General features: G+C 42.7%; 1 pseudogene; it reads right to left on the bottom strand.

Annotated features, from left to right (window-relative positions):
- Positions 1-6,808: 6,808 nt before the first annotated feature.
- On the bottom strand, positions 6,809-7,377 carry LOC147435368 (uncharacterized; annotated as a pseudogene).
- Between the last annotated feature and the right edge of the window lie 3,688 nt (positions 7,378-11,065).

The following is an 11,065-nucleotide window of genomic DNA, read 5'->3' as shown; positions in this document are numbered from 1 at the left end:
TCGTTGATTCAAAACAATGTGATATCTGTGGATGTTAATTGGACTGACGTCCAACCATATTCGCATGGTGTTGACTCCACTGCATGACCCGTAAAAACATCATTACACGGGTCTCTATCATCGGTTAACATGCCCCCCTTCCTGATTAGATTCCGTCCTTGAAAGCTAGTGAGGTGAAGCTCGTTCATCGAGGTGGTAGAGCATCAGGGATAGATTGTTTGCACAAAAAATTCACCGTGAGAGTATGCAAGCGAAACTATATGGCAATAAAGCATGAGGAAAATATAAAGTACATGAGTAAATGAGTATTGCAAAGAATTATGAAATGCTACACTGCCATTAAGGACGAATAAATTGCACTTTGATGAAATTAATCAATCAAGAGTTTTGGGTTTATGGATGAATCTATCAATTAGGTAGGTATGGCTAAGGTTAAAGCAGCTACTCTAGTAGTAGCGAAGCTAGGAAGATTATATCTAAATGCAAGAGTCCCCAATATTGCCTTTCAGCTTTGATTAGCCAACTAACTCTCACAACTTCAAACAAGAGCTTGAATTTTTCACTTTAAGCTTAATGGAAGTCTTTTTCATGTCTTTTTTTAAAAAATTCAAAATTATTTGTTATGTGTGCTTATTATGTATGTCCGGGCCTTTTTGATTTTCAAAGAAAAGCACCCACACTGGGAACCTTGAGAGCTCTAGTACCATAGACAACACATGTGAGTCAAGTACCAAATCAAACCGAGATTTCTCTCCAGCTTGAGATTTTATCTTTGTGGTACTTTTTCTTTTTGCTTCCATTTCCTTTGTATTCTCACTAGTGTCTTTGTTGTTGAAGTGAGCAAGCTTCTCTATGCCTAAAACATTCCCAAGGTCTCAAACACCCAGATAATTTTACAAACTAGGACTAGTGGTCAAGTAAATGAGTTAACCTAAAGTCACAGCCTCCTAACCTCAAGGCTCTTCCATAAGACTAAACTCTAGTTCATCAACTTAAGCAAAGATAAATTTATATAGCTATAATGGCAGATAACAAAACATAACTAAATGCACTTAATTAAACCACGGAAAACCACAATCAACAAGTATAAATATCCACACAACATGAATCATGGAAAGTAGTACACCTGGAGGTATGGAGTTGCTTATTTTATCAAAGCAATTGTCCTCAACCATGCCATGTCGATGGAGATCCATATAAGTTCTACACAAAAATATCAAGCAAAAAGGCACTATACCTCGAGGAGGCATGTCAGTGTGAAAAGACCAAAACACCTGTAAAGGACCAAAACTCACGGAAAACAAGCTAAAACAAAATCTAGACCCCTAATCTACCTATCTGTTATCACTTATGGAATCAAGGGAAGAGGATATTATATAGACCGGGTGGCATCCCTAAGGCTAGGCCTCTAACCTCATCATATAGATAAACAAAATCATTGTCAGTGAGACCATAGTCTTCCTCAGATTCTTCATCATCTTCGTGTGCACATATGTTAATCAAGAACCTCACGATGTGTGGATACTCATCTTGTGCAAAAGAATAGCCATGTGCCATTGGAGAAACATCCGTTACTGGGTACGGGTCACTAGTAATCCATAGACATATTAGTCATTCTAACTCATCCAATTTTCTCTCACACACACGAGTCTCTCTACCAAATCCCATTCACAAGAAAGTACAGGGTAGCATATATGAAACACTTGAGAAAAATAAAAAGGGTACCTTTCATAAAAAATAGAAGCGCATGCCTTTGGTGAACTAGCCATCTTTGTGAACACAGATAGATTTTGTTAGGTCTCTAAAACATGAGGGTTTTTTCTTGTGATGCTTGATGTGATATGGTGCATTTGGAGTATGTGTTGGGTCCGGTAGGGTGCACTCTCGTTGCTAGTCGCTCTTGCTCATTTACTGCTTTTGTTTTTTTTTATTTTGTTAGTATAAGTATAAGGCTATGTATATACAATCCCTCAATTGAAGAGTTGATAGGTTAGGGAGGAAGGTTAAGAGGGAAGCGAGCGAATGATGGTTGTAGTAAACACTCCCCCCTTCCTTGGGTAGATCATACTTTTTGGAAGGTTGTCGTCAGCTTTTGAAACCAATCATTCCAAGTTGTAATGGATGAAGTCTTTGACCAATAGTTTTCCACCACCCTAGGCACTTCATCAAATTGCAAGGGTGGTAAGATACTCTCCCATGATCTTACTTGCAACGTTGTTGTTGGTGGTGAACTTACAACGGGAGGTACAAATTTTTTCTTGTTTGTATGGATATTTACAATGGTAGGTGGAGGTTGTGTCGAAGCTTGTATTTCCATAGATGAACTATACGAAGAGCTGGAAGCTTCATTCGACTTCCTTGTTCCTGAGCTAGGTGGAACAAATCGTTCTCTATTCGGTACCCAAACTAGCTCTAGAACGGATGTGTAGCATTCCGTGATTTTTTGCTTTCTGTGGTCTTCAAATTGTTTTGGAGTTACAAGATTTGGCCTACATGGATCTTTAGTAGATGACATTAGAGAACACAAGGTACGTTTAGGTACCCAGATTAGATCATTTTTGTCATAGTAGCCTTGGGCTTCTAATAGTCTCTTAGGAATCCAATGTAATGTTTCCTTACATTCTCGGGGCGAGTGGGGCGTCTCTTACGAGGCTTCTGTTTTGAACCAGATTGAGCATTAAAAGTGGTTGTTAATGAAGCTTTAGGGACCCATTTGTATGTTGTCCTTGACAAATCACGCTAAGTTTTGAGTGCCTCATTCTTTGTTTCAGCCACGGAAGTTGAAGCTCTAAAGGTTGTGCCATAGGAATAGATGTTTCAACCTCTTGAATATGCAATGTGCCATTTTGTGTTCCCTCTGGAGGCAATAACGCGCCTAATCTTTTTTCTTTCCTTGGTAAAGAGATAAGATACGTATTTGTGGGAAGTGGTACAAATAAGATTTGGGACAAATAACTCAGGGACTGTTGCTTGAGTGGCAAGACTAAGGGTTTGTCTCTATGTCGTGATACTCCCCGTTCCCCAATCGATAGTACACTTGGTTGCAGACATCCACTTATATCCTAGGTTTTTATTGCCCTCCATAGCACCCACATGCATGACCAAAAAGCTTTGAGCCACTGTCCCGTTGTCATAACTGACAGAAGTGTGCAAGATTCCAAAGACATTAGTTTTCTTCTTGTTAATACCCTTGACTTGGATGGTACTTTTAAATAAAGACGGCTTTCCTAACTAACACCACACTCCATAGGATAACAACTTATGTTTAGCTCTTGTGTCCAATAAAGCATTATATAGCACTTTCCCATAGGTGCTATTTAACTCGATGGGGTATCAAGAGGTGGGTTAGAATCTTCCAATTTGTCCTCTAATTCAACTTGAAATGCATGTGTAACTCCAAGTCTGTTGGCCTCTCATTGGCACCTAATACGTTGTTGTCGCTCTTGAGCCTCGGCTTGATCTTGTATCTTTTTCAATTTTGCTTGTGCCTTGGCTGCCTTTTTCTAATGAATGGCACCTAGCTCCTCTTGGCCTAAAGGATCATAGTATCTTTTAGATTTACTCTCATTGAGGAATCCAATGGTTTCTACTGCATCAAGAGTTTCCACACAAATGGTACCATGTGGGGTGATTTTGCATACTCTATTTGGTCCTTTTCCCTCATATTTCAGCTTTCTCTTCTTGTTATGCACTCCATACATAAGAACTTTATCCCTAACCTTGATATCCTTGTTCTTTAAATGACAATCAAACCATTTCTTTCACCTATCCTTCTCCACAAGTGCATTTTGCACAGCAAAACCTCTCTTCATCTAACCGCTCAAGGATATATGAACGCTCAACTAAAGGTTTACCATCCCAACCTTCTTGTGAAGCTACTTGAAGACTAGGAATGACAAACTCCCAAGGCAGAGCTGCTTCTTGGCCATATACCATCTTGAATGGTGTATAATTAATAGCCAATTTATATGCAATACGATAAGCCCATAGAGCTGATGTTAGCTTCAAATCCCAATCTGTGCGATGAGCCTCCGACCATCTTGGTCAAGAGAAATTAAAGTCTTGTTAATACTCTCAGCTTGGCCATTTGCTTGTGGATAATAAGGTGTCGACTTATGGTGGGATATCATGAATCCTATTGTGAGTTCCTTTAGCACTTCATTTATAAAATAAGTGCCATTATCGCTCACAATTTCAAAGGGACGACCAAATCACGTAATAATGTTCTCAAAGAGAAACTTAGTGGTTGACCTTGCATCAGCCTTATGTGTTGCCTTAGCTTCTACCCACTTTGTCACATAGTCACTCGCAACAATAATATATCGGGATTGGGTGTTACGGGCTACCGAACTAAGGGGATGGGAATGGAGAGAGCTTTTGGAGGAAGCTTTCAAGAGAGCTTTTGGAGGAAGCTTTCAAGGGAGCTTTTTCTAAGCCTTTCACTTCAGTAGTGTTTGCAAGGATAAAGCTTTCCACTCCTTGTGCGGAGAGAGCTTTTTGGAGGGAGGTTTCTTTGTTATTTTTCAATCCAATTGAACCTTGAAACTAACATGTACATCTTAAAAAAATTATTTGAACATAGGGAAGGACAAGAAGACACAAGACACCGTATTAAATCATAAAATTCTCCAAATAAAATTACAATATTAATACAATAGCTCACATGTAATAACCGAAAGATATGCTTCACACATAAGAAAAGAACAGGAAAGCACAAACCACCGTCTCAAATCATAAATTTCCTCAAAAAGAATTACTCCATTAAACCTACAGTTACAATTCGTGTCCTACAATTACAATTGGCACTAGGATATGTGATCAAAACAATTTAATTACGTTTTTTTGTTTTATGCCATACGACAATGATTGTCCCACCTTGTTTTTGCTTCTTGGCTACTCTAATATTATCTCCCTCCATTGTCGATTACTGATCATAGAGTGGTGTATCTCCCAGCCCATCCTCAATCTCTCTAGCAATAGCAACTGGGCCTGGTGCTTGGCCATGTTGTGCCCGACGAGCAAGTTTTTTTGCATAAGGTCCAGCTCCATGATATCTACCCATGACAAAGCAAGCATCTCCACACTTTGTAGCAAAGTGTTTGATAGATCAAACACGCATGCATTGTACAAGCTCAAAATTTCTTTGTTTCCCTTGCCATTAGGCCAACTGATGTGCTTTGTTTCAGCAAGGTTTGTATGTAGTCGAAATGTACGACAGATCATCCACTTCTTGCAACATATTTTTATTAAAAGATTGCATTCGAACACTAAAATATAGGACTTCCTTAAAAGTAGCTTGGCAATGTTTACCTCAACGAAGTATTTTCTCCAGCGAGGATATCGCACATGCCACCAACTTAGCCAATGACCCATTTGTGATAAGTTATAGTCGCACACTTTTCTAGTAGCCCATCAAGCTCGTATATTTGTGAATAGGCTAGTTGCCTCTTCCTCGCTCCTTGCACAATTCCATAATTCACACTATCCCACTTGCGTTTGGAAGAAGTGAGCGCTAGCGCTCACTTGCAAGAGAGGGCAATATAGCCGTAATTACTTCTTATTAATATTGTTGCTCCAAGCTCAAGCTCTCTCTCTCTCTCTCTCTCTGTCTCTCTCTCTCCCACAGCAATTTAGTGTTTCAAACTCTCATAGGGTACACCAAAAAAGCCTTAATACATTAGCGTTTTTTTTCCTGCTTTTGGACTCTCCCTTGGAGCCTGCAGTAGTGCATGCCTTATCTCCTTCACCCTTGGCGTTTTTTCGTCTGGATGCTACGCCTTTCTCCCCCTGGCCTGCTCATGGCCCACATCATTAGCCCCAAGTGGCCTTGCTCTCAAGCTTCTCTGCATTCCCCACTTGCTGCTCACGACCCCTTTATGGTGTGCAGCTCTCCATCCCCAATACAGAGCATGCAACACTCCTTCTTGGTAGCTTACCACCCTCTATTTCCATATTGGAGCCTCCTCCCATGCACTGCTAATGCCACCTTCAACCCCCTTCCCCTTTCGACTTCTGCAGTAGCGCTGTGTTTTCTCCATGCAGTCGCAGCTAGCGAAGTATGCAAAACTCATAGTTGTGCAAGGCAAGCGCTAGCGCTCAGAGTAAGATTGCGCAGGGGAGACAGATAGCAAACAAGAGAATCAATTTTCTTCACATGCTCTTTCTTTTGTTCTTGCCCTCTTTCTTTTGTTCTTGCCCAAGCTTTTTCAAATCAAGCTGGCTAGCGCTAGCACTCAGTGTGAGATAGATGTCACGCACATGCCGCTACGGTGAGTGCTCTACCGGTCTTGCATCGGCTGCCAAAACAACACACATGCACGTCGATGAACGCTCTAGTACCAGTCTCCCACCGACCTGCAGGCAGCGAGCAACCAGCTTTGGATTTTGCGAGCTGTGTAGTCAACACCGCGATCAGCGAACAGGTGATAGTGCAGTTTGCTCTAGACATTGCAAGTGAACAGCTGATAGCACAATTGCAGTTGGCAACAAAGGAATTTAGTGTCGGGCGCAGGAGGAGTTGCATGTGGGCATGAGTAGAATGGCACAGCTGCAATCCTTAATGACTGTTGACAAGGAGGATTACGCTCCTCAGTGCAGGTCACTGCATGCCCTCCATTGCAGCAGACAACAGTGCAGCTAGAGCTGGTTAAAAATATAGCGCTTGAAAATGGTGGAGTCGAGGTAGGTGCATGGACGTCACGGCCACACACATACACTCAAGATTACTAACTTTACCTAGCCATCGCTTGTAGAGAAGGAAATGGCGAGAGAGAGAGAGAGAGAGAGAGAGAGAGAGAGAGAGAGGTTTTTATAAGAGTTGAATTAACATTATCTGCAAATAGGGATGCAGTGTTGGAGTAGGTGACATCTACGGTAGGAGTAATTTGAACGTCGTCTACACCAGGAGTGTGAGCATCGTCTTGTGCTCCAAGACGGGTGTAAGCTACATTTTTTGCAGCAGTGTTGGCAATGACAGATTGGGCGGCTACTAGGTTCATGACTGGCCTGTCTGGAGAGTTTGCAACAACATCGATGTCTGCTGGCTTGGGATTGTGAGCAGTGTCCACGAGGAAAGGCTTGAAGAAATCCCAAGCTAGGCAAGGGATGTTCTTTGGTTCTTGCAGGCAGCTTGGCGCAGAAGGCATGGCGAGCCCTCTGTAGGGCAGCGAGGAGAACCAGCAAGGAGGTTCTTTGCCATAACAAGGAATGCGCATGAGGCTGCATGCTCGGGTTTTGCACAGGGCAGCCAAGATGGCCTGCTGCTCTCATACCATGTGAGAAGACAGTGGTCAACGCGCGAGAGAGAGAGAGAGAGAGAGAGAACATGCAGAGGAGTGGACAAGAAACAAGAAGGCAATGTGCAATGCGATGAGGCATGTAGAGAAGGCATTGGCGAGAGAGAGAGAGAGAGAGAGAGAGAGAGAGAGGTTGTTAAGCCAGACACGAGGAGACAAGAAGCCATGAGACAATGCGATATTGTATCCAATCCAAAACTGTGGTTATATACACAAATGCATGGAAGTTACAACGGAGTTACGAGGCCGAGTGATATCTTGGGATGAGGGCCGTTGTGCCTACTAGGATGCTAAATAGGTGATGATGTAGATTAATATTCTCACACTGCTTAGCAAACGTTGCAAACACCTAGGGGAGAGGACACACTTTTTTATGAACGCGATAGGGAAGTGATGCATAAGCGATACGCTATCATCCAAATAATTGGTGGGACACATGTGAATCTTCATGTAAGGTCTCTGACCCCGAGCTAAAAGAGCACCCTTGTACCATGAAATGAACATAATGGAAAAAGTTATTATTTTTAGCAGTTTTTCGAATTCTGTCAGTGCCATGATGTTTAGAATGTTTTAAAGCTTCGAATGTGAATTAAAATAATTTTTGTGAAAAATTTTCAAAAATAGTAAGTTTTTGGTCACCCGACCCGTTCAGTTTTGACCGCCTCGAAAAACTGCACCTGTATCCCGAATTTGAAAAAATGCATTTTCGGACCCCGGGGACTGCTAAATATGGTAGGTACTTGAACCAGTACGCCTTAGTTAGAGCTTGGTACACTACAAGAGGTTGTGTGCTCTTGTGACGCTGTTAGCGACGGAAATACACTGGGTTTTTATAACCCCCGACGTCGCTAAAACCGTCGCTAATAGCGTCGCTACGAGAGCGTCGATATATGCGTCGCTATATTCGTCGCTATAAGCGTCGCTATATAGAGACGCTCATAGCGACGCTCATAGCGACGGTTATAGCGACGTTTACACAGAAGTCTATAGCGACGCTCCAGAGCCATAAATAGCGACGGTTATAGCGACGCCCGAGATAAATTTTTTTGGTGACAAGGCATTGAATGCCCTGCCAACCATCAACCATATTGTATTTGATTCACTTTTTAAAAAAAGTGCAAGGATAGATAATAGACCCAAAATAGTCACCCACAAGACGCATTGTTTGCAAAATTGACAAGCGTAAAATTGACAATTGTACACATCATAGGCAAAATGAATTGATTGGCAAATGTAATAATGACAATTGTACAACATCATAGGCATAAAGAATTGATTGGCAAAATAAACTGCGGTGACAAAAGTAATAATATACATGGACGTATAAAATCCGTCTCATGATACATAAGCTATGAGAAACCCTAAACTAATGCTATCTAGCTACGGCTAAACTGACGTCGTTTAGTCAGACGTCTCATCGCGTCCAAGCGACGTATCTGTCGGATTCTGCAAAAAAAGACAATAAGACAGCTTTCAGTAAGTATAAACATATAACGGCATTTATAAAACAATACAAAAAATAGAAAAAACTAAACCCTAATACTAACCATGCCGCCGCGAGAACTGAGAATGTCCATCAGGGCATTTAAGCCCTTCCTGCCTGCGTACTCGCGCTCGTACGGTGTGGGATCACGTCTTGTCATCGACCACTGTCAAAACATACAAAGATTTCATTATGTTAGAATTAAAAAACTCATAAACCCTAAACTATCGAACATAAAGAGCAATGCGAAAACACTTACAAAATCGGCCTCAAATGATGCCCATCCACTGCTCCCCAAGTGGTGCGAGCTCCCTGCCTCTACTCGCGCTCTGGCTGTATCCTTTTGTTGCTTCCACTTGTCGGGATTCTCGCGCGCTGCTTTCTTCGCATTCTTCCAATCTTCTTTGGCCAGCCAATCTGGCCTGTTCCACCCATGCTTGATTGCTTTTTGCACTTCGGAACGCTTGTGTTTGCAGTATTCGCGCATTCGAATCTTCATCAGGTCTTCATTGAAGCGCTGATCCCATGTTGGAACGGGAAACTCATCATGAAGTATGATGATGACTCTGTCTTTTAAATCACTTGGTACTTCACTCCATTTGTTTAGTATGTAGTGTCTAAACAGCTGAGAGAAAAGACCACGCATGCGCGAGATCACCTTCTTGCCGTCATCATCCATGATGATGTCGCCGCTGAAGTCGATGGAGTAAGGCAAGCCCTCTGGCCGGTGACGCGTGAACCTGGGTGTCCCGGCAGGGGTCTCTAGTGGCGTGTCGATGGGGGTATGGATGTCAGGTGTCTCCACCGGCGTCTGGGCCCCGAAGCGAGGAGTGTCGAGTGGGGTGGCTCTTGGCGGAGTAGGTAGAGGTGTGTAGCTGCTAGGAACAGTCAGCTGCGCAAAACCTGGCGTAGATGGCGATGATGTGGCTAGTGTGGGGGCGGGCAAAGAAGGGGAGGGTAAAGAGCCTCTTCGAACACGAGACGGTGTGGAGGCATCGGCGGCGGAATCCCCACAACAACCGCCACTGCCACCACTAGAGCGTCGGTGTCTAGAGGAGTGTAAAGATCGTCTCGTCGACACCAAAGCTTCGGAGCGCGCCGAATGCTCCGAAAGAGAGGGAGATGCGGATGGAGTAGGAACGCGCGATGATGCGCCAGAGCGATGACGCTCCACGTACCACTGTCTCTGCTGCGGTGACAAAGAAGAAATAAACTCCTCATCATCCATACTTGCATTAAACACACGAATATTTAAACTTAATATTGAATGAATAGAGTAGACAATGACGCAAAGACCATTAAATACAATGATGTAATGACGCATATAAATACAATGACGCAATGAATTGAGTGATAGAAGAGGCAAGTCGAAAACTCAGAATTTTCAATCAAAAGATGTGAGCGCGAGTAGAAAAGAGCGTTATACACCATGGAAGGTACTTAGAGAGCCAGAGCTTTTACAACACGGAGCAAAATTGTTCAAATACAATATTTGTGGCTTTAAGAGATCTCTCTCTCATCCTCGCATAACTCAGCATAACTTCCTATATCTATATAGAGCTCTCCGTTTAAACACATATCTTCTGGTTCATTTTGTAGATCCTCTGCATGCACCCCATATAGAGTAGTAGCATCTTGATGCTCGTTTGGCACCACCGCAACGGCTTCTGATTGAGCATCTTCTCTGATCTCCTCCATTGATGCCGTTGTGATTGGCACATGGTAGCCTTCATACGTCCTTGCACTACGAGGGGCTACCTCTATGACGTACCACCAGTTTGATGTAGACTTTGTAGGATGAAATATTACCTGCCAGAGCCACATAACTTACATGAGAGCTTTCAAGCACATAACTTGTAAAAGGGGGATGTTAACTATTTACATACTTACTTGTTCACAATGCTCGGGTAGTACGAAAGTGTCTCTTAGGTCAGTCCATTTCTTAGTAGAATCCACCTCAAGAAAACCAGACTCTCCTCTACGGACAGTAGCGTTGCGACCCTCCATGATTATCTTGAACCATTGCACGTCGAACAAGTCGACAAAAAATCCTCTGTAATCGATCCTCAAAATCTCTTGTAGCGTGCCGAAGTAATTGAGTTCCGCCACCACAGGATCTGCATCAGAGGAACGTCGTCGACTAGACTGTTCAAATTTTGCCATGATTCCACAATCTTGAGTAAAACGCTTTTTGTCGATCCGTTCCACCCTAAAATGTCGACCTTTACACCATGATGCTGTGTATGACTTATAATACAACGAACAAAGATTATGAGTGGCCGTTCAA

Source organism: Adiantum capillus-veneris, chromosome 18, assembly GCF_014529385.1.
Source record: "Adiantum capillus-veneris isolate H3 chromosome 18, ASM1452938v2, whole genome shotgun sequence".
Taxonomy (NCBI): domain Eukaryota; kingdom Viridiplantae; phylum Streptophyta; class Polypodiopsida; order Polypodiales; family Pteridaceae; genus Adiantum; species Adiantum capillus-veneris.
The sequence above is the reverse complement of the archived record's forward strand: the minus strand, read 5'-3'. Positions and strand labels throughout refer to the sequence as shown.